The sequence below is a fragment of the Drosophila eugracilis genome, unplaced genomic scaffold (genome assembly GCF_018153835.1).
Source record: "Drosophila eugracilis isolate 14026-0451.02 unplaced genomic scaffold, ASM1815383v1 contig_75, whole genome shotgun sequence".
NCBI lineage: Eukaryota > Metazoa > Arthropoda > Insecta > Diptera > Drosophilidae > Drosophila > Drosophila eugracilis.
This window is the reverse complement of record NW_024573645.1, coordinates 4027207-4053551: the sequence shown is the minus strand read 5'-3', so window position 1 is coordinate 4053551 and position 26345 is coordinate 4027207. Positions and strand designations below refer to the sequence as shown.

The 26345-nt window shown below is 42.5% G+C and overlaps 1 protein-coding gene across 1 annotated transcript in view; it reads left to right on the top strand.

Annotated features, from left to right (window-relative positions):
- Positions 1 to 16331: 16331 nt before the first annotated feature.
- Positions 16332 to 26345, top strand: part of LOC108115656 (neurotrimin) — a 64608-nt gene continuing 54594 nt past the window's right edge. The window contains exon 1 of the mRNA XM_017227215.2: positions 16332 to 16691. The gene's annotated coding sequence lies outside the window, so the exon portion shown is untranslated. The remainder of the gene's footprint in view (positions 16692 to 26345) is intronic.

The window sequence follows — 26345 nt, the reverse complement described above, 5'->3', positions numbered from 1 at the left end:
AAATTAATTAGACCAATTAAAGCGGCTTAATTGAGTTGTTGCGTGCCAGGCACAAGGACACAGTCGACAGTCGGCAGCTCAGCAACTCAGCATCAGCATCAGCCTGCTGGGAAAATTCAGCGCCCCCGCATCCCGCGCACAGATTTGCAACCATTTTGCTCTGCCTTTCTCGGGCTCTTTGTTTTATTGCCACTCCTGCTGCTCCGGCAGCTCCATCTTCTGGTTATTCCACCAGTTGGCTGGCTGTTGCTTATCTGGCGGAGGCATTTGACAATCTGCTGCTGCATTACTTAAGTCATTTGGGGGACAAATCAGTCCAAATGCTGTCCTCTGCCAAAAGGACACTCACTTGCCTTGCCACATCTCGTCCCTTGACCTCGACTTCGTCTCGATCTGATTGCTCCTTTCAAGCCACTCGGGCTAATTGCATCCATTTGGGACAGCTTCTTGTTGTGATTTTCATTTGGGGCAACTTTAGACCTATTAGTATTAGGATTTATTTGTGAAACAAAACAGAAATAGAAATTAAAGAAGTTCTACAGATTTTAATTTTAATACTTTAATTATTGATTGAAAGGCCTTTGAATATTAATCATATTTGTTTCCTTTTTTGTAGCCGTTGGCCATTTGTTTGATTCTAAAAAAACTCACTTATTATTTAATTAACCAATCACTCGTCATTAAGTAAATACTGGAAAAACTATTTCCATTAATTATACATTGTTTTCACAGTTCACCATTTTTTAAGCCGCCTTTTTAACAAATCCCTCATTAAATCCTTTGCCATTGAGCCACGAAATGGGTTAATCACCCCGGATTTTTTTTCGAAAAGATATACGATTTGGCCGATGGCAAGGCGACATGTCTTTCGCAACATTAGCCACAGCGAGTTTCTCAAGTTTTCACTATCGATATATACATCAAAGGCGACAGCGGCAGGCGTTGCACTAGCCGCAATAACTTCAAAGGCAGTTTCGCTGCCAGTAAGCGATGGGTAGATGGGAAGATGCTGCTAACAAAGTTCTTGAAAAGTCAAAGGAAGCCAAAGTGGCAAACGGGTTGAGACACAGGGATACGAGGTGTGTTCAAAAAGTAAGGTGACTCTTCAAATTTCGCGAATTTCAAATTTTTCGATTATCGAAACCTTTTAGAAGTTATACGAGTTGTGTTCAAAAAGTAAGGTGACTTTTCAAATTTCAAATTTTTCAAATTTTTCGATTATCTTCAGTTTTGGGAACAAGAAAAAGTCACATGGGGCCAAATCCGGTGAATATGGTGGCTGAGGCATTATTGTGGTGTTGTTTTTGGCCAAAAAATCCAAATCCTTTGATCCATATTTTTCGATAGCAAAAAATCGCCGAGCTCGCAAAACAACTTGTAACTTTACGCCTCTCACAACCAAACAAAAGAGGATGTTCCATTGAAACTTGGTACAGATGTTAGGGAAGAGTGTACCAATATAACAAAACAAAAAAATCGATAATCGAAAAATTTGAAATTCGCGAAATTTGAAGAGTCACCTTACTTTTTGAACACACCTCGTATAAAGGCAGCAGGCAGCAGGCGGCGACGGCAGCGGCCAAGAGGATGGAGTCGAGGGCCGTCAGAAATTCCCCAAAGTCGCATAACTCCAACCAGCCAGCAGTGCAAAAAAAAAAAAAGAGAAGAATGAGAAAAGGAAAGGAAAACTCGAGGTCTGCTAAAGGAGTAAATTCTAACCGAAAGGCAAGTAGGAAATGTGGCGCGAATCCTTTCTACTCCTTGGATCTTTGGCTCTTCCTCTGTTTTTCTGTGCGTCACCAGAGCCTTGGCTGTGGAAAAATGGTTAAAGGGAACTTTTCACATTATTTTTGAGCCATTTCGACCTCATTGAAGCGCAACACAAAGCAGCACAAAGTGCCACCAATGCCGCAAACGAAAGCCAACATAAACTTGAGCGTGTGCTGGCCAGTGTTGTCTGTTACTTACTAGAAAAAAGCTAAATGTATGTTTAGGAAATTCATATAAAACATATAAGAGAAAACATTAAAATACTTCTTACAGAGTCCAGCTTATCCCTGATTTGACTCTTTACTGAGAGGTTTTGCCGTCTACAACCCTTTGATTGGCTTATATCTACATTTACATTTTTACTTCTGTCTTAAACATAAAAATATGCTTAATAAAATCAGAAGAAACTGAATGATAAAGATCTAGTTTCTAGAAGATTTCATATCATTTGCCAGTCCTGAAAATAGCTAGAAAATAGCCAAAGCAATACCTTTTACCAAAAGCAGCTGAAGGGGGCGTGGCAGGCGCCAGTTTCCCCATTTGGGAAATGGAGGCAGCAGCCTGAGAGTTTTGGCCAAAAGTCTCGCAAGGAAATCTATTTGTGATTTATACTTGGCCATGGAGTGAGTACAACTTGCTTCCCCTTTGTTGCACGACTCCCATAACCAAAATTGCGGCTGCCATTCAAGAAAAGGACTAGGAGGGAGATGGGAATGGGGAGTTGAAATGGGTAAAGGTACATTCGTACATAAATGGGGGAGGAGAAGAAGGACCACAAGACGGTGCTGCAGCCCCACAACCATGGACCATGAAGTGCAGGTCAACCCCCAGGAATCCGGCCAACCGGACGATGAGGGCTCCCTTTCGATGACGCCTAACGACTTGTGAAGCAATCGAGTTGAAAGCTGAGCTCACTGGCCAAATTCCATCGTCGCCCGATGGGGCGAGTTTTGGGCTATAGTTGCGACTTGATTGCGCTGCCGTTTCTGTTTATGCAACTCAATAAATCATGACCCCATCCGGCGGCTAAGTGCTCCGCAGTTGCTTCCTCCCCCGAAAATAGAAAATGAAACAAAAGGCAAGCCATACGAATCGAAGGCTCAGACAAATAAAAAAGGGGAAACGGACAGGCGGAATGAAAGCTGAAACTGATTTCACGCCGTGCGAATATCAATTTCAAATTTGCTCAGAGCATGGCCAAAAACACAACAACAATAAAGGGCGGAATGCCCGTGGGCAAGCCAACAACCAACAGATATTTTGTCTCTGAGTTGAGGTGACAAAGGGTTTGCCCACCGACTCACAGCACGCGTCTAATGAAGTGGCGAGCGTGCGCCGAGGACTTCCAGATTTTCGAGTGCTCTTCAGAAAAGCAAACTGCACTGGGAAAAAAGTGGCATTTAAAAAGGAACAAATGGCATGCTAAATATTGCAGAGAATAACTTACTTAAGGCTGAACTAATTGACCGAATAATCTTTCAATCTGTTTAAGTTCTTATCTCAAACTTAAATTAAGCAGGAATCTCTGAAAAGTAAGATAAAAGTTAATGATTTTTCACAGAATTTTAAAAAGTTCCCATAACTTAAACCAAGCTGAGTGCACTTCTAAATGCCTGTGGCAAGGGGAAATGTTATGCAGCAACAGCGGGAGTGCGCCTTGTGTTGCCATAATTTGTTTGACCTTTCAATGGGATTTGGCCAAGTGCTGTCGGCGAGCGGATGCAGCCTTCTGTTTGGCCGTTTGCCTGTGTTATCTTTAGCGGTACCCGTTGCGCGGTCACGTGTCACGCGCTACATATATATATATGTATGTATGCATACAGCATGTGCAGTATATCCTGCCGATAGGATCAACTATCTCCGGCAGATGCTTAAACGGATACCAGCTTTTGGCACAGCACCATTGTCTCGTTGTCGCCTCTTGGCGGCGTTGAAAAATAATCAGTTTCCCATAAATTCAAATCAGTTTTCTCTGTATGCGAGTGAGTGTGTGCGATGCTCTATTGTTTTGTGAGATTTATGTGTCTGGAATGGCGGAGACTGAAATATGAAGCACACACATAATAATTTGGCTGTATATTCTTTCTTTTGCTTTGCTTCGATTGCACTTTTTGGCAAGAAAGTTGCCAAGACAAAGAGACTTTTGGGGACCGCCTGAAAAACCACGCACTTTCCACTCGCAAATTCAATGAAGACATTTGCCAGCCAGACAAAAACACAAGCAGCAGCCATCCAGCAGCCAGCAGCCAAAACTCCCGCCCACTGCTCACATTCACATGCAATCATAATCAAGAGGCCTCCTTCTCATTGTTGAACTCTGATTTATGCCCCACTGGCGGCTTTCCAAATTTAATTACAAAGCCTCGCTTTGAAGCGCCCAAAATAGGCAGAAAATTGATAAACAATGAAAATTGAATTGTGCGCCGCACGCAAAAGAGCTGGCTGAAAGGAAAAGCCGAGCCGAAACGAGGGTTGCGACCTGAGTTGATCGCGGTCGAGGTTTTTCAGAAAGCGAAAGTAACAAAGGGTTTTTGTATCACCCACCAACCCATTCTCTTCCTCCTCTAGACACACACACACCACTTCACATAACTTGTTAATAAAATAAACAAAGTTTATATGCGCAACCCCCGCTCAGAAAACACACGCACGTACACACCCACAAAGTATCCTTAAAAAAGCAACCCACCCTCCATGTCATCTTTTCGCGCCCTCCGAGTTGGCAACTCCACGGGGAGAAAATATGTAATCATATCAAGCTCATATTTCCAATGAAGTTTTTGAAAATAATCTGTTTAGTGTCAAAATAAATCATTATATTCTAAGATTTATCAAAACTTTTATGTATATTTGATATTTATAAGATATTTAAAAGAGAAAATGTTCAAAGTATTTGATCATAGAACATAATTATAGATAGCTCTTAAACCAAGAAGATTTTTGAATGTTTATGATCTGGTTTATATGGTATAGGTACATGTTATGGCATGATATGCCAGACTGAATCAAAGGTTTTTTAGAATATCTATCTATCTTTATAAGTTGAGATAAATTATTTCTCTCTAAAAATCTCTGATATCTTCTCTCAGTGCCTCAGTTTCATATGGCAAATACGTTTGTCGCCCTACAAATCACATAATCGCTGCCGTCGCGCGACTTTCAATAATCAAATTTAAAATATTCCTTCTACACATTTTTCGCTTTTCGCAGAGGGGGACAAACTCTGAATAGCGTGGAGTATTGTGAGGTTTTGGGGAGAGTTTTCCAACCCCCTTCCCCCATCACAGTACCCACACACTTTTCCAGGACCACTTGCTGGTTGTTTGTTTTGCGACGCTTGCATTGGATTGCTGGTCCTGGTTCGCTTTGTTGTGCGACTTTTATTGAGATTTATTGCAGTTCATTGGGAGGCGCCGTGCATCGCAGCGACCCCCGTCGAGCAGGTATTTTTTGTTCGAAACTCGCATTTTTTGCGGATACCCTTTTTGGGGCTTCGAAACCATAGGAAACTTTAATAAACTGCACTCATAGAGTGCTGGATAGATAAAGTTGAAACGTGATTAAAAATTCATTTAGTGGGTGAGAAGAACCTGACTGGGAATCTTGATTAGTTTTCACACAGCCATCAAAAGGGTATTCACGCTGCTGCTTTGACTTGGCAGATTTTTTTCTAATTCTATATTCACTTTGTCTATGTTTGCGTATAATCTCTGGTTTATTGAACATGTGCGCAGCATGGCAGCCGCTGTGAAGAGAGAGATTTATGAGCAGCATTCCACGGCTGTTGAGGATGAGCCAAACACTGCAGCATCCATCCCGAAGCTCACCTTTAAGCATACGAAATTATATAGTAAATCGGAATCGGCCAGGAATCATCACGGCGTAAATGGGGAAAAACGTCCTCTGCTCTAATTAATTTCATTTGGACTTTAACAATCACGAACGGGTTTTAGGATTTTTCGTAGTCGGGGTTTTGTCGCCAAACCCTCAAGTAATATCGGATTCCAGTCGCGACTTGATTTGACTTCCTAACTGCCCTGTCATTAGTCCAGTAATCATTCGCTCCGTACGCACAGCTCATTTCATTACGGCGTTCATTAATTTGTCTCCCATTTCGGTCTGTTTCGTTCGATGTTTTCCCCCTATATTACACTTTTTTTCTGCCTTCCCTTTTTGGGATTGGGTTTTGGGTTCGTTCGGTGCGTGTTTAAATGTTTAAATGCGAGCGCGAAGAATGCAGGTTGGTCTCGCTATGACGGCACCATATTGCAGCAGTCGTCGCCTGGCGTAAAAACGAGGTGTAGTGGTGGTGGCGGCTGAATTTCATGGGGGTGGACTGACTGGCTGAATGACGGAATGGCAGCCAGCGCCGTGGACTGTGTCTCACATGCAACGGTAATTTGTTTTCATTTAGCTTAACGCTTGTATTTGGCATTTGGACATGCACACGGCGCACGGGCCAAGGGTTGATCCAGTTTTAGAGGTGGCAAGGCATATATAACGGGAAATTTAGCTTTAATTAGCTATATATTTTTATTAGCTATAAAAAAAGAAGGTTTAAAAAGATGAGACATTCCTAAGAGTAAGAATTTGTATTCATTATGAGAGGTAAAATTAACAGAAAAGATTTATAAATTTCAAAATCGAGTAATAAAACCACCAAAATTGAAAAATTTTCCATTTGTTTTTAATTTTTTAATTTATACTTTTGAAAATATCTACAAAAAAATGATAGATCAAAACCACCAAAAGGCAAAAAATAGCCAAACTGCCAGCACTGACCAGCCTGATTGTTCCTTTGCCGCATTTCGACAGTTCCAGTTCTCCGACTTGTTTGGCCGTGTTTTTTCGGGCCGCTTCATAAATGTCATATGAGCGGTACGTTTCAATTAATATTGTTTGTGGATCGCTTACATTGGGTGAACCGTTGGCGAAGGGGTTTTTATTTTCGGCTTTCCCAGAACTCGCGTGCTTTGGATGTGATGAATGTGGCGTAACATTCGTCGTAAGTGATAGACATTTGTACACAACTGGGTTTAGGCTTCTATGAAAGAGGGATATTGTACGGAATTCCTAGAATCCGCTGTTATGAAATTTTAATCCCATTTAAGAGTCGGGAAGCTTCAAGACCGCGACCGCGCTTCTGCTAGTCTGCGAAGTTTGATTCCCAATTGTCTCAAGTTTATTTTCTTGCAATTATCAGTGAGACGCAGGAGAGTTGGTGCTGACGAGCCAAAGTCGAGGGCCCCATTTGCCGTCTGTCTCTGCCTCTCTCTCTGTGACTTTTAGCCGGGATCAGGGATCTGGGTGGCTGGCAGGCAGTTTGGCTTTATTTTTATGCTTCTCAAGCGGAAGCCGGAAGTTGCTGCTGCTGTAAAATATGGAGAAGAATATATGCAGGAAATGCAAAGTTTTGCATCCAAAAATTTCGCTTGAATGTTTGTCGGGCGGTGGATATCTTAGCCCTAGAACAAAACGCAACAACAATCGAGACTAAAGTTGAAACCAAATATCCTGGGACGGCAGATTGAACGAAACGAAGTCGGCGGGATTCATTAAAAACATTTCAAGTTTAATGCAAAAAGTTCAATGTCACAAAACAACGGCAGGTCCAAGTATGTATATTGTTTGTATCTTTTATTTTCCACCTCTCCCCAAGAAAAACTTCCGTTTGTAATGAAAGTTTCTTTGGGTTTTTTTTTGTTATTTTGTGTTGGTCCTTCCCCCCTTTGCGAATAAAAACCCAAACAAGTCAAACTCTTTGGCAGGACAACTTTCTGTCTGTGCCTTTCCCTTGGAGTGTTGTGCATAATTTTCGAATTCACTTTTATGTGTTGGGGCCAACACTTTTTCTTATTCTCGGGGCCAAAGAAATTGACTTCCTTCCCGGCTTGGATTTACTCCTCAATTCGCTTATATGCGTTTAACATGAAACTGGGCAGTTCAGCTGTTTAGTTCCACCCCTTGGCGATGGTGGTGGTGGGCTAATCATAACGAGATCGGCTGGATGGCAAAAGGAAACCTGCCGCATCATTGCAAAACATTTCTTGCTGCCATTTCGCATTTCCCTCTTAACACCCTGCGAGTGTTTTGCCTGCCTGCCATCAACCTTATTGCAATCGCAATCGTCCCTCATCCTCGCCAGAAATTCATTCGACGGGGCACGCCCCTGATCCGAATGCCACACATTTGGGTTATTTTCAGTCCCCGGTGCCGTATTACCTTTTTTTATGTTTATGTGGCAAAAAGTGCCGAATCCGATTCGTGCGGCAAGGAAACCTCCAACCTTCAGCCTGCTCATGTTGCTATTCTTTTTTTTCGTTCTTTTTCCGGGGCGGAAGTTTAAAATGTTCACATATCTGACAAATATCCATTATCACGCCACGTACTCGAAGTTGTTGTGCCTCAATATTCGTAATTTATAGTTGATGATATTGCAGAAAATATATATACGCCTCCCTTTTTACACCCCATCACAGGACTCCAGTCTTCTACTTTTTTCTCTGCTTTTTTTTCGCTGTCGGTCCCTTTTGCCAATTCAGCTTTTAATTCGTCAATGCTATTTAACAGCGGCCAAAGTGCGACCCACGTGTCCTGTCCGTCCTGTTCCCGTTCCCGTTCCCGAGATTCCCCCAAAAACCACCCACCCACTTCTCCGTCTACCGGGATGACTGTCGTTATCGTCGTCCGACGAGGAGTAAGAGGAGCGAAGCAGAGTCTCAGGCGGATCTGCACTGGGAGAAAGTGTTGGAAGTGAATAACTTCAAGGCTATTCAAAAGTTTGTTTTCCTGCATATGTAATGGAAATTAAAGATTTGATTTCTTAAATTTAAAAATATTATCTTAAGATATTTTCATGTTCTATGAAACAGGAACATGAAAAAACTGAAATAATAATGCCAGTGCATATTGATCCCACTACCAGATTTTCAGTGTGACAATCGAAATACGGTGGATAGACGTCTGGCCCGCATATGGAAGGCGCGTACGTGCGGAACATTTGACGATTGGACGCCATGAGTTGCGCATTCGTCGCTGAGGGATGTGGATGCGTTTAAATCTCGATGGCCAGGCCAGAGCTTGGATTTAAGCCGATGAGCAGGCGGAATGACGCGCAATTAGCACGGACCAATGGCAGGAAGAAGGAACCGAACCATGGGAAGAGCGAGTCAGAGTCTGAGAACGATGAGTATCGCCAGCAGATCGTCCAAGTGGCCATCAATTGAGGGGTCGACCAAATCGGACTGGCTCTGATTGAGTGGCCATCTCGAAAATGTCCAACTAGGACGGGATTGAGTCATCGATGCGAGCGGTCTAAGGACCGGGGAATAAGTTGATGTCGAAGGATGAGCACTTGTGCACTTGTGCGCCCGGCCAAAACCACAAAGCTAATTAGCTCTCAGCGGCACATTTCCGCACGTTTTAATTTTCCAATTTCCTTTGTGATTGCTCTCTCTCTCTGGCAACGGCAGACAGCTAGGCAAAAACTTAATGATTTCCCAGCATTGGTACCAGTGCAGTCAAGACTAGAGCCAGAGCCAGGGCCAAAGCTTGATTTCTATTTATCCAGGACGCTGGAGGGGAAGCTGGCATTCGGATCAATTAAACTTATCATGCAGATAACTGTGTTGCGAATGTGTGTGCTGCTGTATGAACTTTTGCATTTCCCACATGGGCTGTGTCTACCGTTGCGTATGCGTAATATTTATGTTTCATTCCGAGCCAAACGTACACATCTGTTGGGAAAAGGAGAGGAGTTCTCGGGACAGTGTAAGGGTTTGGGGCATAAACTCGCACAGACAAACAAACAAACAAACAATTAGGCAAAGCATTTCCATGTTAGATCTCAACCGGAATTATTGCCAGCTGGAATTTTGCGAGCGTTTCGTATATTTATTACAAATGTTTATGCTAATCTTTGCCGGGGCTCCGTTTCGATTCCCGGAAGATGTGAGCATCAATTAAATACTTCGCCTGCAATCCGGCTGCAAACAAATTGGCCCAAATGGAACGAAAACAAATCGAAGACAGGTCGAAGATTGAGGCAACGTCGAACTGGCAACTGAGAGGTTTCTAATTGGATTTCAGTATAAGCAAAAGGGATTTGCTCTAAGAAAACCATTTAAATGGGTATGCAAAAAGGGGTATTCGAAGGGGGGTTGCAGCCCACAACCACCCTCTTTTGAAATGGACGATGCCTGCACGTTGCGAGAACTTGACATCGCCTAATGTCCGAGACGTGAATTGCATAAAAACGAGATGCCCAGACGCGTCAATGTCGACCTCGTGTCGCCAGCGGAAATTGTCCCCGTCTCGTTTGCAAGTGCAGTCCGGATACCAAAAAAAAAGGAATCTATAAAAAAAAGTGTTTAATATTCGGAAAAAAGTTAGCACATCTTCCAAGCTGATGGCCACTCGCTGATATTCCTTTTATGGTCCTGACCAAATCGTTGTCTGCATACCAAAACCACCCACTCCTCGACTGCGCCGGCTTAATTATTTTTAAGCAACATTTAATAATCTCTTACGGCAATTGTTCATCTTTATTCACTCGAACTTATCGGCCTGACATGTGTCAGCTGTCATGCAAAACCACAAAAAAGCTTCTTTTTACCATCGAGGAGAATGACGAGAAAATCAATGCAAGCCAAAGGTGGAGGAGGAGTGGGCCATGGAAAGCTTCAGGGAAATCTCCTGCCAGAGATCAAAGTGCCATTGTGCAATACAAGGGCTGACTTCGATGGAAAACAACCGGCAGGGAGCAGGCGGCAAAAGGAAATGGCAGCGCCAGGATAATGGAAAAGCGTAATCGCGTAAAATTTGCCTTGTACCGCGCTCTCGGTGATAAATGATTGTCATAAATAAAAGCGCAAAGCGGTCAATGCCGACGCCGGGCGGAGGCCCCCGAAAAACCCGATGGATATTGATGCTTAAGAATTTTTATCGCACGATTTTGTACGACCTACTCCTCCATTTGGATTGTGACGACCACTCTGCCTTTGCCACACAACCACTGCCTCCGACCTTGCCTTTGCCCAAGTCATTAATCACAAATCGGCACAGCGAAAAGCCAAAAAACGAATGCCATTTGTAGTATTCCCCGGTGGCAAGTGGGTATCGTCTGTTTGGGGCCACTAGATGATTAAAGTTTTAATTGTAGGAACTCTGCGAAAAGAACTGACACGGCCAAAATGCGTCTCAAATTATGCAACTGTCCAAGAACTTAATCTAATTGCTAGATACTTACGAAAGTTCTTGCATTTCAAGTTTAACTTGGTTATCTTGGGTGGCTATTAAGGAGGGAATATACTTTTTTGGGACATTTTTATTCAGAAACTTAAATACTTTTATTTATTTTAATGTTTTTTCTTCTTTTATTGGTTAATTGACAAACTCTTTCAGTACTTATGCCCATTCAAAAGCCGAGCTTAATATGGTTAATACAGATTTAACTTTTTTTATGTCATACAAAGATTAAAAAAATATTGTTACGTGTTAAGCTGCGTTGAAAACTGAATACCGAAATGAAAAAATAAAGGGAATTAATAAAATATCAGTGGTTTTCTTTAACTAAGAATGACACTTATTATGCAGGCCTAGATTTATAGTTTCAAAATCATTTATAATTCCCCTTCTGGGTTGAATCAAAGTCCTGCTTTCCATAGGTGGCTCCCTCGCACGACCCACACAAAATCACATAGGCACACAGGCACGTAGTCTGTGGTGGAAAACCGGGAAAAGTCGTCTTCTTAATCTTAATTGCGGCACATTAGCACAATAAACCAAACGAATGGCCAGACATTATCATAAATAATAAGGCAGCTTGGAATGGCTCAATGCGCGGCAGGACATCCGACCGACGTCCTTCCTCGTTCGTTCGATGGGAGGGGAAATGCTGCCTCCTAGGAATCCTAGGTCAGTCGTTGATTTTTGGTCCAGTACTAAAATATGAATAGTGTAATATGGCAATATTGTCGAAATGATTTTGGGCCACGCCCGCCGGAAATGAGATTCAGGGGGTCACCCACCCACACACACATGTCATAAATCGATGCTAATGCATTTTTGCATGTCCTTTTGGGCTCCTTCGAGAAACTTTAGTCTTATTAAGTATTAATTCATAGTTCCGCTTGCAATCATGTTTGGTTAATAATTTAGCTAGGGAGGAAGGGGAGGGAAAACCCATTACAATAACATTCCAATCGAAACGGTTCGTTGCCTTTAATTGATGCAGGACATTTCCGCCCGTTTGGAGGATTGAGGATTCTAGGGGAATAGTGGGCGTTTCGCACAGATGCGATTTTATTGGATCCACTTTTGATTAATGACGAGAGAGGAGAATATCTTTAATTGATCTGCGAATTAGCCAAGCATTATTGCCGCAGTCGGTGGAGTGTTAAAAAAGCAGGGTGCAATTATTTGCCATTAAAGGAGGGTTAAACCTCAAAACAAAATTGCAATTACCACCGCACTGAGAGGAAGGCAAATAAACAGATGAATCCTGGCACAGGACAGACGGGTCCTGCACACAAATACACAAAACATCTACAAATGACAATTCTAAGCATATAAATTATTGCCTTTTAACACCTTTCAACCCCTCTCTCCTCTCCATCCAATGTAAATGTTGTTTTTCCTGGTGATGGTGGTGGGTTTTTCCCCTGTGGACCGCCTCCTTTTATACATTTGGCATAAAGAAGTCAGGGTTGCAACATGAAAAACTATTAGCACTTTTAACGTTTAAGCGGATTAAGTGCTGCAGGAGCAGGCTCAACGAAGGACATTTAAGTGCGAGTAGTACCAGACTCCTGTCCTGTCGGTTGTTGTCCTTGTCGATGCTGCTTTTCCTGCTCCTACTCCTGCTGCTGCTGCTGTTTCTGTTGCATGTCGCATGTGGTCGAGGCTTATGCCAGAAAGTGTCAAACAAAAACTTTCAACAGCCTCCACACACACACACACCCTTTTGGCCAGGCTCTTCCCAAATTCAACTAATTTGCCAGCACACAAACAACAACAAACACCAGCTGGCTGGGGAACAAAACTGTGGTAAAAAAAAACGGAAAAACAGCAAAAGTAACCACAGTAAAGCAAATAAACAATGCAACAACAAAAACCAAAAAAAGGAAAAAAATTGGAAAGGGAAGGGAAGGGAAATGGGAAATGTGAAAATATGTGCAAGTGGCGGTGGAAGGCCGAGGGCGGCGTCTGCGGCGGCTGTTTACATTGCAAAAAGCATTGAAGTGCAGTGAAAACAACACACGGCACAGCAGATACACTCTAAGAAAAGTCCCTCTAAGTTTTTCGGAAATTAAGAGAAAATTAATTTATTTAATTAAAAAGTGAAACTGCTTTATCCTGCAATCTGAAACTTAAATGTTTATCAAGTAGTTTCTTTTCTTTACGGGACCTAATATCTTAACGATTCTTTTTTCGTTAAGTGTAGGATATAGCTAAGGGTCTTGAACAGATTGGCCATTGGTGGAATCATGCCTGTACGCATATCCTGGCTGGACTTCGTTGAGGCATGCTTAATGCTATCAACACCATTACCGGTCGACTGAGCGGCCCTCAAGCGGCAGCACCACCTCTATGTACCCCAACCCCAACGTTGTTGTCAATTCAATTCAATTGTTTTGCCTTTTTGCGCAAATGTCCTGCAATCACGGCGCGGCCTGTTTGCCAGCCGCTTGTTTATTTGTTTGTTTGTTTGTAGGTCCGCCAGTGCAAGTACCCCCAGCGAGCAACACCCAAACCCACACCCCACCCAGATTTCCCAATCGCCCTCAACTGTTGCCTGTTTGTAACGCACCCGCATTGTGACTTCCTGGCGACGGCAAAGTAAATCGAATCCGAATCGTAATCCGCTTGGCCTGTCCGGCGGCAGCTGAGTGCACCGTCATCCACTCCCAATGCTGTACGCTGTACACACACACACACACACACACACAACCAATCCTGCACTCAGGTGACCAATCTTAATGTTCAATATTGAATTTTCGCCAAAACCTGAAGCGAATCGTGTGTCTGCAACTAATTGAGGAATGTTGCAAGAGCTGTAAGGTTGCATAAATGGGAGGAGCTGCGACAGATGCGTAATAAAACCAAATTCTAATCTTAAATGCCATAAATTTGCAAAAGATAAATTAAATGTTGTCTCAAAAATAATAATAATTAATAACATTTGTGGGAAAATCAGAATATTTTATAGTAATGTAAAATCCTTAATTACAATTTTAAAGTAAGTTTGGAAAATTCTAAATACCTCTTATATTTATCTCTTTGTTTTCACATTCCCGGAAAGAGAGAGAGTACCATTTTCTTCATTTACAAAATAACCTGATTAGTTTTTAATCGGCTTACTTGTGAACTAATTAAGGAAATATTAATAATAAACGAAGCAGAGAGCTGAAGCTTTTATGGCCAAATAAAGTTCCTGGGACAAATGACAAGAAATGGAAAACAAAAGATTAAGTAATTAAAACGTTTCCAATTGAATTTAATCGTTTCTGATTGATGTCAATATTGAAATCAAATGAAAAGCAATCGCATTGTTAAATTTAATGGGAAATGCAAAAACTTTAAAATGCCCGAAGGATGGAAGCTTTCTTTTTAGGTAAATGCGTTTAAACTTAGCTCATTTCACGCTGACCGCCCCGGCTTGTTTCACTTGTTTTAGTAGACACGAGCCAGATTGCGTAATCGTTTTTCATTTGTGTGGACGGACCCCTGAGAGAAGTTGGTCCCATATACCTTATTCCGCACCCCAGTTCACCTGTTTTTCCCCCTCACCATTTTCCACTGCCCACGGCATGCTGCTGTGCTTGATGTTCGCATTTTCGAAAAACAAATTTATTTTCAAGCGCGCCCAATAAATTGAAACTGACTGACCCAACGTTGCCGCCGCCTGTTGACCGTTGACTCGGCAGTTGTTTCTATTTCCATTTCCCGGAAAAATGGTCGACGGTGGAGGAGGATTATGTCTTTATGTGCATATTTTGGAATTTTATAACCGTTGCGTTGCCTGACAGTTCGCCGGAGATGGGGGACAGAGCGCGGACAGATTCCTGTTTTTCACTTTTCAGCCAGATTCCGCCATTACTTGTAATGAAGTCAAAAGCCCCGTTGCTACAAGAGCGGAAACTGAAACAAAAACTGAAATAAAAGCAAAAGACAAAAGGCCAAAACGAAAGCGGCGGCGGGGTTGCGTTGGGAAATATTCAAATTAATTTCAGGACATCTCTCGCTCGTCGGAGTCCTGTACATAAGTTCCTTTTGACCAGGTTGTTGTCGCCATATTTTGCGTGTCCAGCGACGCCACCGCCGCTGCTGCCAACGCCGCCGCCGTTTTTAATCCTGACTTATGGACTTCCATATTCGGTTTCGTCATCAGCGTAATGCCCGTGCAGTCACCCGGTTGGGTTTTTCCCTTTGTTTTCCGCTGGACAAACTGCTGACTCGCTTTTTACTGTTATCCGGATGACCCGTGGTTGGTGGTTGCCCCTATCCTATCCTATGCTCTGGTGCAAATGTTGATGTAGTTCCTCGTGTTTAGTTTTAATTACACGCGAGCCTGCCTTTGGTGGTCACGCCTCGATAACTTGATTTTCCTAGCTTTTCTTAATGTGAAAAGTGACAGCGTTACACTTGGGGACGCTCTACGTAACTTTCACTCACCGAAATTAGCAGGACATGCCGCTATTTGTTGTCTCTATGTTCGAAATGTTGCTGATGTTAATTCGAATGTTGCTAAAGCATTTCCAATGCGGCAACATTTTCTGAGGTCGCCAGTCACCCCTACAAAATTCGGAGAGAATTTTCGGAGTCGCTTTCAGGGCGAAAATATGTGTCAGGGGAAAGTCTCTCATAACTCTCTTGTAGGAAGAGGTGAGTGACAGCGAGAGCGACTGGTGAACTCTAAGAAATTCGAGCGACAGGTGAACATTGTTTGATGACATTTACATGATCAAAAGATTATAACTGAAATGTGATGATTTTTAGGAAAAAAAATATGAAGTTTGTATTGCGTTTACTAAAATAAAGAAAAGTAAATGTAAGTTTAAGAAATTTATTAAAGGTTTAGAGAGAATCATAATCCGTAATCCAGATTGTTGGTTGCAAAGTAGAACATTTGGGTTATTTAATTTTTATGTAGTCATTAAATGCAACTTTATAAGTTTATGTTTATATTTAAAAAAAAGTTAACATGAATAAAAATTACAACCTATTCAGCAATATTTTTATCTAAAATTTTGCTTTGATTTTATCTTTTGTAAACAAAACAGTTAATTATATTTAATGCTCAAAGCCAAGCCAGGAAAACCGAGTCTAACAACTTGAGTTGGTAGAGCCCAATTCGCCGTGGCACAGTTGTCCTGCGGCGAACTGGGAGAGAGCTCAGACCATTTTGCTCTCTGAGCAACGACCTCTCTCTCGAACAGTCGGCTGCCCTCGTAGGCGTAGCCGAAGCAAGCCGAACTTAAACGAAGTGCTGACCCGAAGCCGAATACAGGGCGCTGAGAAACGACGGCGAACGGCCAGCAGTGTTTCAGTTGAAAGTGAACCCTTCGACGCTGTTGACACGAAACGCGCGCGACTCGATTTCTACTGTCATTCTAGTTCCATTTAGCAGGAGCAGAAAAGTCCTGAATTCGAAGCTAAGGCCCCAGCAGGACATCAGCTGTGCCAGCAAGCAAAAAAGTAAAAAAGGATTCTATCCACAGGATTATGGTTACTTGTGCAGTGTTCTAACTCAAAGCAGTTGTCTGACTGCAACTAACTAATTGAAAAATAAAAAAAGATCAGTGGATAAACTAAACCAAGCTAACAAGATATAAGCAGTGTAAACTTTAAGGATAAAAATAAACTTGGAAACGATCGACCATCACGTGAGTTCCCGAGGTTCCAGTGGTGTTTTGGCCCAGGTAATAATTTGCAGCATATTATGGGATTCTTATGGGAGCTGTTCCGCAGTGAAATATTCAAATTGGCAGGGAATGTCGCTTAGAATATAAACGTGTACGTGCTGCAAGGACTCGACTTGTGCCAGTGTTTACATTTTGGATTTTATGCGATAATACTCAACGCCATCAACAGCAGAAGCTTCGGGATGTGAGCTGGCTGGATGGCTGATTGGGTGACTGGGTGGCTTTCTGGCACCGCCATACTCCCATACTCCCATACTTATACCCCCAAACCAGTTGCCAAATAAATACAGCAACAATAACAAGGCGGGCAATAAAAAGCCACCGCCAAGGGCTCAACCGCAGAACGGGTCTTAGCCAAGAAGAGAGTCTGCGAAAGTAAGCAAAGTAACAAAACCAATTTTCATTGTTTTGCGGTGGCTGCCAAGTCGCACTTTCCTTTTTTTTCTGGTGTTATTCTGCAGGCAGGGAATAGGAGCCGCCTCCAAAACACCAAAAGTATAACAAAATTTCCTTCAACACACTCATACACTCCAACACACTCGCACACCAAATGGGCAACAACAAGAAAATAAAGAAAATGTGCAAATGCCGACATGAAATGAAGTAGAACTTGGCATGTGGCGTCTTTAGTTGTATATGTATGTATGTCTGTATGTGTGGGTGTGGGTGGGAAAATGTTTGTGAAAATGAGAAATGAAATAAACACATGCAATGCCAAAAGCGAAGGAAAGCTACGAAGAAAGCTAAGTAAAAATCCGCCGAATTTAAATACTTGAGAGTTTTCGCCGAAAAGCATTCCTTTCGACTTCTCATTTGGGCAAAAAGTTTTATTCGCCGCTTCGGCACTCCCCAATCCTGGCGAGAGAGAAGAGGTAAATACCCAGAAGCTGTGTAAATTAGGATTCAGGCAGACTTAATCCTGGAAAGCAGGCCATAATAGGGATATCATACGATACGCTGGAATGGGTCTCGAATTCTTTGTGGCATAAATAAGTCGTTTGCAGCTGTTCGTCGGCATTTATTTGGCTGCCTGTTCAGGCCAGCACAATTGTTTCTGGCATATAGCCTGCAAGTATTGCGCATACGAGACGTGTACACCAATTTCGTATGCTAAAATTTTTGCTAATGGGAAATGTATGTGGTGGTGCGGTGGAATCCCAACCACACATGGTTTGGCAGCCGAAAAAGGGGCGAAGACACGCGCTAGCTGCCATTTAATGCAATTGATTTGTGTTCCCTAATTCGGTTAGACGCGCTTGTACAATTTCAATGTGGAGGCGATTCAGGACACTGCTAGAAAAAGGTTATTAAAGTAGAAGAATATTTAAGCATTAGTAAGAAGTAGTAACATATATTTTTATAAGAAATAGTTACATACATGTATCAAAGAGATCTCAACTTTATGGCCAAAATAGTATATAAAGAACTATTTTGAAAGACAATTGGTAAGAGACTTAGCAGTATTCTGCCATCAAAAATCTTTTACAAACATTTTAAAGTGCTTGTAAATAGCCAGAGTTTTGTAAAGAACTTCAATGGTAAGCCTCCCTCTGATTTTTGTTATCAATTAAAAAATGTATAAAAACTAGCCTAAAATATAGGCACTTTTTGAATATGAAAGTAATCCGATTATCGTTTTTTTCTGTGCAGCAGCCATAACACTTGCAAGACAAGACAGCCTATCAAGCAATTTGGCCCGAAATTGCCAGTTTTAATTCCATTACGGGAGGGCGGGGGCAAGGCCACTTCACTTGGCTAACACCCACACCTATACACTTCGTTGGCTCCTTTGTTTCAGCTCCTTTTTGTTGGGGGATTTCATAGAGGGAGTGTGGGGAACTGGTACCGCCACACTCACACACTCTGCACACGCCCCAAAAGTTGATTGATATTCAATTGGTAGGCTTTCCCAGAGCCTGCCACTTCCACAGTTTTCCTCCTTTTGTTGGCCGCTTGCGGTTTGGATTTGCTGCTACACGATACGCTTTAATCTGCTCAGCAGCCCAAACGTCGTTGGCAATAGGAAAATCGGCGAACATATTGCCGGGATTGGCTTGGAAGTTCGAATGTTCGGTCACGCCACAAGTTGTTGTTGGCTCATTCTCTGCCAGCGGGTTTTTCTTTTTTGCCCGGCCCCTTAAGCGCTTTAAGTAATTTATAAACGCCTTTCGACCAGCCGAAACAAAAGCAATAACAACTTTATTGGATTTGCTTTTCTGCCATGCACTTTGGACCGTCTTACTCTTACGATTTTAGGTTTTCTTTGCCTTTGGCAGAAGTTGCGATTTCCTTGTAGTTTTCTTTTTCTTTTTCTTTTTTCTCTTTCTATGGTTTTTCTGTGTTGTGTGTTAATTGAATGCGATTAGGCAGCCAGAAGACTGGATGGTGTTTTCGTTTTCGCTGAGTGGTGATGGTGGAGGGTCGCCAATTGCAGGAGATAAATTGTAGCTAAGCTGGCTAACGAGCTCCGCCAGTGGTTGCGTTGTCAAGGTGACAACGTACCGCTGAAGCCTGCCTCGTGGGTCGCTATTCATTGGAAATTCAATGCGGTCGCCATATCATTTACGACATCGCCCATTAAAAGCCAGGACGAAGGCTTCCAAAGATTCCGTGACCACATTTTTAACATTTTAATTATGGCGGGGCGTAACGCGATATCTGTGTGTACTCATATTCCGCGCGGCCTGCCAAGATAAAGCAGGAAAATCAATAGCAATTTCCAGGACCTTCACTAAACAGGATCGAGAGATAGCGTACACTTTAAGTGTATTTTTCCGAGAAATATTCGAATATTCCCGATGGCATCGCCATCGAGATGCCGCATCACACACATCCACCTACCTCAATTCACTTGGCATTGCGGTCGAAGGGTACTTTGTACAGTTTTTCCTGCCAATTTGCTCAATTTGTATTTCAAATCATGCCGGCAATTTAAATGCCTCGAGAACGTCTCGAAGTTCCAATGGGGGCGGTTGTATCGCAGATACACAGATACTGCCATGCCCTACGAAACTATGCCAGCTTCTTCCTGGTTTTTTATTTTTTTATTTTTCGGGAGGCTTTCAAAGTGATATATATTACAAAGACGTGGTTTAAGTTCGGCACAAAGTGGCAGGAATTTCATGAATTTCATTTGAATTCGTAATTGGTTTTCCTTTTTTTGCAGCAGAATCGGAATCGTGAAGTTGCTGCTGTCGCTACTGCTGCCTTGCCATCGCTATTTTCAGCCATTTTATTTATTTAAATTTCAGGCGATGCCTGGTTTTTATCTGCCTAACTCCAAGTTGGCTTAGTATATTTTTTAGGCCAGCCTTCGCTCAATATTCTTGGCCAATTTAACTAACTCCAAGTTCATAGTTCGTTCGTTGGCATAGAAATCGGGAAGAGACGTCACACGGAAAGAAAAGTTTAGATTTTCGTTTTTTTTAATTCATACTTTGATCACACCTTAAAAAGTAGCAAATTTCAGCGAACTTTGATTCGATTTTTGTAACCATTTTCATACAGGCGACCTCTTATTTGCTTCTGAATGTGTAAAAATATTCAAAATAAATTCATATCTCCCCTTTTCGGGCTGTGCACATCTTGGACTGCCTCAACTTGCGACTGGTAATTCCGATTTGCCGTTGCGAAAAGATACAAAATTCGCCGGCAAGTCGTCGTCGTGCCAGTTTTCCTCACGTTTTCCGCCAGCGCTGCATTATGTTGTTTCATTTTCGAAGGCGGCGCACACCCCATCGTTGTAGTTGTTGCAAAGTTTTTAATTAAATTTTATGTTGACTTTTGTGTGTCTGTCCCGCTCAGCTCCGCTCTACTCCATAGCTCCATAGCTCCATTCCGTAGGTTCGTGCGCCTCGTTTCGTATCCGTAATGTATGCCGCCTCTTGCTCCAGTTTACACACACACACACATACATTCAACGCCCTGGATGCGCCTCCTTGAGGCGCCCCCAAAAAACCCAGCCACGCCCACCCCGTCTGCGACTCTTCCAGCAGCAGAAGGCCTCGCCTCGCCTCGACTGTCATTATTGCAATCTTTGTGAATGTTCAACGACTTTACACAAAATATTTAGTAGCCTGGCAGAAATTTGTGTACCAAAATATTTGCGTACAAATTTGTTTATTGAAAGCAGCAGCTTCTAGGCGGACGTCGATGACTCTACGGATACTCGGATACTTGGATGCCTGAAATGTTTGTCCAGGCTCCAGAGCTTTTCCGGGGCGGATTAAGTTTCTGGCGGAGGCTCTCTCTGAAAACTTTGCCTCAATTTGGGGGATCCATTAAAAAGTTGCCATTCACACAGAGACAAGGCTGAGATTGCCTGAATACACGCCGTCGATAACTTTCATTAATTTGCCTTTAGAGCTTGCTCCGTGGAATGCATGGCACACATTAAAACTGTAATTATCTGCATTAGTAATGGCTTACGAGTGCTGTGCGGGAAATAAGAAAAAAAAGAAAAAAAAATGAGAACATGATCTTGATAGAGCGGAACGCTAATGAAACCAGGAGTGTACTCTGCCAAGTTAATGTGACTTTTCCAGGAATTTTTCAGGCGTCCCAGAAAGAGAAAAAAAAGAGGTCTTTAACCCTCCAGCTACGTTGGAAGCCATTTTCACGCCCAATTTCAAGTAATTTTTCATTGCCATAGCCAAGGTTTTCACTAATTACTCGGAGCGCCCCTCGCCAGGGTAACTGGAAAAACTTTGCTTGTAATTTAACAAATCATTGCAAGGGTTACACATTTCACTCACTTTGAAGCTGCCAGCTGGGGATGCTGTAGGGAGAAAGTATCCCTCGGAAGTATCCTTTTCTCTGCATCTTTGGCTGCCAGGGAAAAAGGGTTCTTTATTTTGGCATTTCCCGACCGGCTTTTCAGTCTTTTTCCCGCTGTTTGCATTTCTAAATGTGCAAATAAATGTATTCAAAATGTGTGCCACTGCTTCTTGGTGTTTATTTTCGCTCTCCTTTTCGGTTGCATACTTTTCGGCGCCCTGAATTTTTCTTTTCTGCTTCTACAATTGTTTCCCCTTTTTCTTTATATTTAAGGCATTGTTGTGACATGAAAATAGTTTTATTTGCATTTAGATTATTTTCTTTACCTTCGTCCCTGATCTACGAATTCCAGCATTAGCACTTTTGAGGATTGGCAGCCAGGTGAAGGTCCCTTTTTCTTTTGATTTTCAGCCTTGGCTTTTGTTGGATTCCCACCAAATAGTTGTTTCTTTTTATTTCCTTCGAATAAAAATAACCTTATCTTTGGAAAAGACTGAAAAGGAGAAAAAGGGTTGGCCATTGTATTTCTGAAAAGATCAAGAGCTGATAGCAATTTTCACTTTGTGGCAAAACATCTTTGTCCTGGGTCGCACCACACAAAGGGAAGCCCAAATTAATCAAAATATTAAAAATAGCCAGTAGGGCAGTTGCAAATTTTATGAATTGTGGCCACAAAGACATTTTGCACTCGCTCGCTCTTTAAACGCTTTCCCGAAAGATGCTTCTTTTTCTATTTATTTTGAGCCTTTTTTCCAAAGCTAAGCAGCTGCGAAATGAAGAAAAGGTCTGCCGGAAAACCTCAATCACGCAGAAACAATTTCTCTGGTAGAGAAAAAGGCGAGAAGGAGCCCCAAGGAGCGGAATGAAAACAAAGGCTGTGAAAAGCATTTTCCCAAACAATGGCTGGCCACCAGCGGTTGGGCTTTTTTATTTTGGTGGGGTCTCCTTTTTCCGGGCCTACTCAACTGGAGCAGCAGCAGCAGCATCAGCGGGAACGGGAACGGTAGCGGCTTTTGACGCGCCTTTTGAGCTGGGAAAGCGGTACGGGAATCATGGAAAATACGAAAAGTGGGTTCTGGCCAACAGTCACCCTAGCTGGAGAATTTTTTATCGGCCCTGAAAAGTGCTAACTGGTCTGGCTTTCAGTCTGGTGTGAAATTGATTTAATGAGTTTTTTACCAGGCAAAAGGAAAGCGACGTGTTATGCTTAAATTAAAGTTGCAAAGCTCCTCAGCTTTCGAAGGCGTTCGTCTGTAATGAATCCAAGGACTGGACAGGGTGAGAGTGCCACAGGGCAAATATGACTTTGACATGCTCTTTGATATTAAACATTTTCTGGCCAAAATTGAGATAGAATTTATCACTGAAGGACACTGAAGGAAATGAGGAAGTTTGACTTAAATTACAAATAAATTATAGAAAATGGATTGAGTCTGGATTGACAAAGGGTATTTCATATATATTTAAACTATATTTATAATTATTTTAATGTAGATATGATTAAGTAGATGCCCTGCTGTAATAAATATTTATTTTGCCAGTGCAACATACCTGACATAACGCAAACAAAACTTGATTTGTGGACTAAAGCCAAAGTTAATGGGTCGCCAGTAAATGGGTTGTGGGCTGGCTAATTGATAGAGCATAATTGAAAAGCCATCAAAACGTAACAAAATGAGCCGAGTCGAGGCCAGAATCGAGCGGAAAACAGGAGACGAGCGGTGCGAAGCTGTCACTTTGTTTGTGTACCTGACACAGCTAGTTAACTGCCATTTGCATACCGAGCGGTAATTACTGCAGCCTCCGGCGAAAGAGCCCTCATTTCTGATGGTCGGATGGATGGCTGGTTGACTGGATGGCTGGATGGCAGCCTAGCTGGATGGCTGCTGCCGGCAAACAGTTAACCTATTCCTGTTTCTGTCGCCAGAAGAGTCCTTACTGTCACCTCCCCCAGCTACCCAGCTCCTATGTGTTTTGTGCTGCGAAATAATTGATATTATAATTTAGCAGCGAGGCGACTTTTATGTCTGCAACGTGTGCCGTCGGAATGAAAATACTCCAAAGAGACAGGGCTGCTCTAGAAATTCCCCAACATCACCCACCCACCGGATTGAATGTGGACGAGGAGGTTGTGTGTTCGTGTGTAGGGACATGTGCGAGTTGAATTGAAATTAATTTCAACTACTTAAATGGCTGTGGAGTCGACGACTCCTGCTACTGTTTTATTTATTGCCTTTGTGTGTGCCAGCTGCAGATCGCACATTTCGCTTCAGTTTCAGTTTCAGGTTCAGTTCAGTATTTGGGCTCTGGTTTGGTTTCAGGAGGCTACCAGTGCTAGTTCCAACCCATCTAGACATCCTTTGTGGCCTTCGCGTCATGGCGTGCCGGGTCGTCCTGTCTCGGTTATTAATATGCAAAATTAGCGCTTCACGGTTCTTTAATTAAAATTCTGTCAGCGACGCTGACTTTATAAGCATTCATTAGTTTATTGAGTTGCTGTCACACGAGAGAGTGTGTGTGTTTTTACGTGTGTGTGTGGCGTTTTACTGATGAAGCCATCGGCGGGCTCTCATTACACTCGAGCTTAATACCTAAACAGGGGGAAATTATCCAATCATCAGTTTAGTGGGAAATTTTATGAAAAATGATAAAATTCTTAAATATTTCTTACCAGAAGAACTAATCTAAAAGTTAAGTGAATATAATTTGAGCTACTTCTTGTGTATTGAAAAGTTAAAGAGTTTATTAAGAGAGTTTTTTAAGTAATCTTAAAAGAAAGTAAAGCATTTTTCTCCATGAACAATTTCATTTCCCAATGGCAAACAGCCACAACCATTAGCCAGAGTTAATTGCCAGCGGAGCGGGGCACAAAAAGTCAATAAGTGCAATTTATTTCATCGATTCGATTCAATTCCAAAGGGAGACCCATCATCACCGGGTTGTCATACATTAGCCAGAGCCCTAACGTTATCCAACTTTCACCAAAACAAAATCAAAAGCAATCTAAACACTAAACACATTTGGTGAAATAATTTGTAAGCACTCAGACATCATTAAAGCCGCTAGCTGTGGGTCACAAAACGCACATCAGATGGCTACGGCCCGAAATATCGGCAAAAGTTTTCCAATAGTCGACCGCAAACAGCGCAGGACACGCAAGGATAGCAAGGAATGCGGCACAAGGAAAAAACTTATAATTGAATATTAAGACACTTTGGCGTTTAATGTGGTAATTAGAGTTAATAACGCCAAACCAGAGCAACGGCTTGGAAGAGTCAGAAAAAATGTATCACTAAGTCGTTCCATAAAAGGCGCCCCCAAAGGCTTCTAAAAGGTGTGGTGTGGTGGGGGAAGGGCAATGCAAGGGTATATATTTTCAAAAGGAAAACTTTCTGCCCTTCGGCAAGTCTGGCGGAAAGGCATTCAGCCAGCGCCTAAGCGGAAAAGCAGAAAAGCAGAAAAGCAAGCAACAGCTTTTGTGTCCGCTTACACACTCGCCCACAAGCACTGCACGCATATTCATAAAGCAAATGAAAACTAGCAAGGAAAGCCTAGCTGGCAAAGCGTTTTGCTGGACGACCAATGACTAGCCACGCCCAGGAAGTCGGCCTAACCGTCCAGGCAGTAGCTAACTTAAACCAGTCGGTTAGGTCTACACTAGAAAAAGTTAGAGGTTTTCCAAGCTTAGACTAGGCAAGGCATTATTTGGAAAAGTAAATTGTCTATAAAATAATTTATTACTTAAGTAAGTTATATAATTATTTTATCGTTCATACTTACTTACTTTTTAATGAAAAGGTTTTTCTTTTAAACTTTTCTTTCGTATTTTAAGTTAATTTTTTTTCTCTGTGTTAAATGCGACCAACTTTGGACCTGAACTATATAACTGGCTGCAGGCTAGACCTGGCCGCAGTTGAAATTTCAAGACAGCAATTTTTAATTGCCTGGGCGGTGTCTTTAGGGTGTCTCAAACATCCACTCTAACCACCACCCCGCCATTAAAAACCCTTAGAAAGCCTCAACCCCGCGAAGGTCGTTGTCATTTATGGGGCCGACAAAACCATTCACAGCCCAGCCTGTCAGCGTATCTCGAGCGTTGCGCCGTCCCCCTGGGCACAGCAAACAATTAAAGAGCACAAACAGTAAATTAGATGTTTACTCTCTTCCAGCGTGAAATGGATCCCAGCAGCTGGAAAACTGGAGAATCCAGCGTAAGGCGTAAGGCGAAAGGAGATGCGGAAACGTGTCACTAAGCCAATATGCCTAAGCTTTTGGCCCAACTGAATTTCCTTTGGCCATTTCTTTTTTTTCCCTCTTTTCTTTCCTTTCAACCACTTGCACTTCCATTTACATAAACAATTTGTCAAACTGTCAGTATTTTGTGTGCTTTCTCTGTTTTTTTGTCTCGAGCTGTCAGTGAAGACAGCTGCCAAGGTGCCCAGAATGCCGCTGCTTCTTGGCCCGCCAACTTGGTCAATTTGCGTTGTCAACTGTGATGGAGCCGCGGTCAGTAACCCAACGCCTTTGGCAGGAAATTGCAAACGAAATGAACTTGTTCGCACACACCGCGCAAATTAATGAGCGTGACAAAGGCCTAGGTTGAGTCAGAGGGGAGCACAGGGGTCAAAACTGTCCATCAGCCAAATGGCCAAATGGCCAAACTGGCCAACAGCCAGACAGGCCAAAAGGAGGAATGAAGGGGAGTTGGCACAGCGTCTTCTTCATCAACATGCGTTGACATTCTAATGACACTTACTTGACATGCTGTTTGTTAATGGTAATCAATAAATTATCTGCCTTGCCTCCTGGCTGTGAGCCATCGTGTTGTTAAAGGCCATGTTTTTGTGTGTATGGCTGGGAATATAATTGATTTGG